This window comes from Mustela lutreola, chromosome 4, assembly GCF_030435805.1.
Source record: "Mustela lutreola isolate mMusLut2 chromosome 4, mMusLut2.pri, whole genome shotgun sequence".
Lineage (NCBI taxonomy): Eukaryota > Metazoa > Chordata > Mammalia > Carnivora > Mustelidae > Mustela > Mustela lutreola.
This window is the reverse complement of record NC_081293.1, coordinates 133,010,021-133,014,228: the sequence shown is the minus strand read 5'-3', so window position 1 is coordinate 133,014,228 and position 4,208 is coordinate 133,010,021. Positions and strand designations below refer to the sequence as shown.

General features: G+C 40.2%; 1 long non-coding RNA gene across 1 annotated transcript; it reads right to left on the bottom strand.

Annotated features, from left to right (window-relative positions):
* Nucleotides 1-375: 375 nt before the first annotated feature.
* On the bottom strand, nucleotides 376-3,190 carry LOC131829396 (uncharacterized). Its single transcript, XR_009352839.1, has 3 exons — nucleotides 2,984-3,190; nucleotides 2,647-2,881; nucleotides 376-2,071 (listed from the first exon to the last, which is right to left on the bottom strand). It is a non-coding gene; the product is annotated as an uncharacterized LOC131829396 (long non-coding RNA).
* Nucleotides 3,191-4,208: the final 1,018 nt, after the last annotated feature.

The following is a 4,208-nucleotide window of genomic DNA, read 5'->3' as shown; positions in this document are numbered from 1 at the left end:
GATAAGTCTTTTAAAATAGTATTTCTATAAATTGTACCCAATACCAACCCTACTGCTCCAGTGTCCCTATATGCACACCAATGAAACAAGATCATACTTGAGTATAGTTCCAGAAGAAAAAAAATTGTCCCCGCAAACGATTTTGCACATTTCCTTCAGTTGTTATGTAATGCCATGGTAAGAAAACTAACTTTTTGCCCTATCGCTTTAAACTTAGAAACAAAATGCTGTGCTTGGCTAACTAATCTCTTGTGTCGTGCTTTCTTTTTGTTAATGTATATCGTAATACTTCATTTACTTAATAAACTTTTGTCTCCCTACTTTGTTTTGAAAATAACATGGGCTATAAATCCCTTTTTAAAATGAAATCTTGAAGAAAATAAAAAGCTAGTCAGACATAGCCAAGGAATGCCATCACTCTCTTTTCTAAGATTTTATTTTGAAAGGTTATCATATGCTTCCCAGATAGTAATTGAAAAAGATATTAATTGAACACCTGACAGAGTATCCTGCTGAACATTCAGTAACAAAAGTCTCAGGTCTCTGATAAAAAAAAAAACCAAATGAATAAAACCTCCATGAGTTTATCTCCTATCACTCAGGGAGGCCACAGTCTCCTAAATGAAGATTTTTTTCCATAGTTGATCTATGTAGTCAAACACACAGCAGAGGAATAGGAGAAACTCTCAGTGGTAGACCATCCGAGAGGGTGCCCCGGCCTTCCCCAGCCCGAGGGGCCGTTCGGTGTCCGTCATCAGGAGCCCACTCTGTAGCATCCCACCTCCTCATCCCTTCCTCACGTGCATTCGTCTACCTTTGTGCTCGCTGACAGCTTTCAGACTTCTCCTAAGTCTAACAGAAAACAATGAAAAAGATTTACTTCAAAGTCCGTAAGCTCCTGCAAAGGAAGGCTGAGCCTCCTGAAAAGACTGGCCTTCCCCTGCCAGACCCATAACCCCCGGCAACTGTGCTCCCTCTGGGCGCGGTCTCTGTGCTGCTTTTGCTCCAGAGACTCTGCTCCAGAGACTCTGCCAGAGGCTAAGGACGGGTGGCTGCTTTTAGCCTGGGATGAAGCCAGTGGAAAGAGGAGCAGGTTCATGTTTCATTCTAGGTACGGCATCGCCGCCAAGCCGGGGTGAGTGATGTGGTGTAAACGGCGGTTATGCAGGGAATGATGGGGTGTGAGGATTAAAGAATATACTCACTTTTCATAAGAGATTGTCAAACCTGCCACGATTTCCTCTGGTTACCAAAGCGTGTGGGTCTAGCCTCAGTCAGCAAAGAGAATCCTCGTTGATTCGTTAGACAATCTCACAAAATGCTCCCTCTAATTAATTATTTGCTTTCTGCCCTATAAAGGCCTCCGTGACAAATTAAACTTGAGGAAGAGAATATAAGTCAGTGGATGCCAAATACTGCTCTGATGCAAGGTCATGATCCTGGGCCAGGCTGTAGTGCTCTGCTGAATTTGCCCCCGTGTTTGGTGACTTATAAGATTGTCCTTTATTCTTAAAGAACTTTTCTCCTACACTTCTGGTGCAAATATTCTTTTATGGAAGGATGGTGATATAGGATAGGAACTTCTAAAAAGAGCCTTTAATAATGTAAAAATTGGAAGCCCATATAAATCCACTTTTTAAAAAAAGATTATTTATTTATTTGACAGAGAGAGATCACGAGCCGGCAGAGAGGCAGGCAGAGAGAGAGGAAGGGAAGCAGGCTTCCCGCTGAGCAGAGAGTCCGATGTGGAGCTCTATCCCAGGACCCTGGGATCATGACCTGAGCTGAAGGCAGAGGCTTGTACCCACTGAGCCACCCAGGTGCCCCCATATAAATCCACTTTTAAAAGTATAAAAATAAACTGATGAAATCAGTGTGACTATATGTCTAAACTCTATTCTGTGTTCTACACATAGATTCACATATCAAGTATTTTTATTGGGGAGTAGTATATTAATCTTTGTGTATAGTGATTTAAAAAACAATTGACCAGACAGGTAATTGGATAATTAAAAAGCCATGTAGTACATACCACTGTCGAGGTATTCACGGAGTGTTTCTTTCTCACTGCCTGCAAAAGGTTCATAGACTAGGTAAAGATCTGAGTTTTAAGCATACAAATTAATTTGCTCAAAAGATAACAAAGAGAGATTCTAGATAAAGGGGTCAGCTTGGGCAAAAGCCCTGAGGTAGGAACAAGCCTGATGGATTTGGAAACCTATTTCATATGGGTTTGGGGGACAGGGATCCAGAAGTGGTTGTTACAAAGGAGGCAAACCCCAGACCAGGTAAGGCCTTGCATACCAGGAAGAATTGTTCAGATTTTATTCCAAAGCATTAGGGACATTTGCAGAAAATAGCACATGGTTGAAAGAGCAGACAAAACCCAAATGCCTCCTTTCTGCAAGCAGGAAGCTCACACTCTCTCTCTCTCTCTCACACACACACAAACACACACACACACACACAAACTAGAAGGGTCTGACCCTTGCAAGCCAATTCCCTCTTCAAATAATGTATTCCTTCTCCAAGGAAGAGGAGCAAGCAAGTAGCAGAACTAGAGTCTGGAACTGTCCTCTCTTTTCTTTTTTAATTCTGCATTTGATCTTTTATTTAGTTTAACTTATTCTTTATTTTTCATCTTACCTTTGGTCGATTGATCGCAGATACGCACAGAAGTGGGTGTGGGGGACAGAGGGCAGGAATCTTAGTGCATTTTCTTCTAAGAGCTCAACCGTTCCCAGGCAACAGGTAACACGTGGACACATTCTTCTCTAAACTGTCTTTTATCTCCACAAAATCAAGAATCAACCACTTTCGTTGCTTGGACAATAAGGTCAAATATGCAATCATTGAATCCATTGATCTGGCAGAGATCTGGCTAAAAAAGGCAGAGTTTTGACTTAATCTTTTTTTTTTTTTTCTAACCTATTACTTAGTTTTCAACATTGTATGTATAAAGGCCACAATGAATGTGTTCTACCTCAGGGGAAGTTGAATTGTTCAAATTGGAAGAAAAGACTCCTTCGTAAGGAACAAATTCCACCAGTGTGCATTAATTCTTGGGGGTCTGCGGCACCATGTTTCGTCAACATTGCTTGAGAGCCTTGAACTCGGCAGCATGTTCCCATCTCATCTGTTTACACCTTTGAAAGTTTTAAAACACATGGCTAAGGTCGTAAAGATAACAATCACCTTCGTTTCGCTTTATAAAAATTTTAAGTTTCTTCATGTCAATAAGCTAGCTAAAAGGAAAAACAGATTATGAAAAATGTGATTTTAGTGTGCATCGCATTAGGTTATTATTCACAGCCACATACAAAAATTCTTTTAAAGCCATCTTGTTGAAACTTACTGGCTCTACAAAAGAAACAGTAAATACACAATTTTTTTTTTGGAGCCTGCAAAGCAAATCTAATATCTCCTTCTCTCAAGCATGGCATTTATAGTCTATTTGCATTTTATATATTAACTTACAGATTTTCCCAGTATTCTGGAGATATAATTGACATATGGCATCGTACAAGTTTAAGTTGTACAACATAATGATCTGACGTATGTACATATTGCAAAACAATTACCATAATAAGTTCGGTTAACATCCATCACCTCCTGTAGTTACAATTTTTTTCTTGTGATGAGAACTAAGATCTACTCTCGTAGCAACTTTCAAATATACAGTGACTTGTGTTTTAAAACTGATATAATGCTTTTTATTCATTCATTTATTCTTCAAATAGGCTCCCTGAGGACAGTGAGAAAGAAAGGGTCCAAGGAGAACCCTTAAGGGGCTGTTGCTTCATGCCCTGTGGAAAGCAATGGTGATCAGAACTAGGGTTCTGGAAGGGAGATGGAACAAAGTGGACAGGTGCATGTGAGAGTTCTTTTGGGGTAAATGTCAGAGACTGATGATGGATTGAATATGTGGAAAGAAGGACAGGAGTCAAATACGATGGTGCTTGAGCATCTGGCCATGCCAGTCATGGGGAGAGAAGATGGAAAAGGAGGAACAGGTGAAGGTGGGGTGGGGTGACGATGAGCTCAGTTCGGAACATATTAAGTTTGTGAAGCCTATGGATCATCCAAGGAGAGATGAAAGTAATTTGGCAGTATGTGTCAACTGTCATAAAAATGTTTCTACTTCTAGGCGTCTCTTTTAAGATAGTAACATTAAAGAATTGCACAGAGATAGTCTTTGCAATATTATT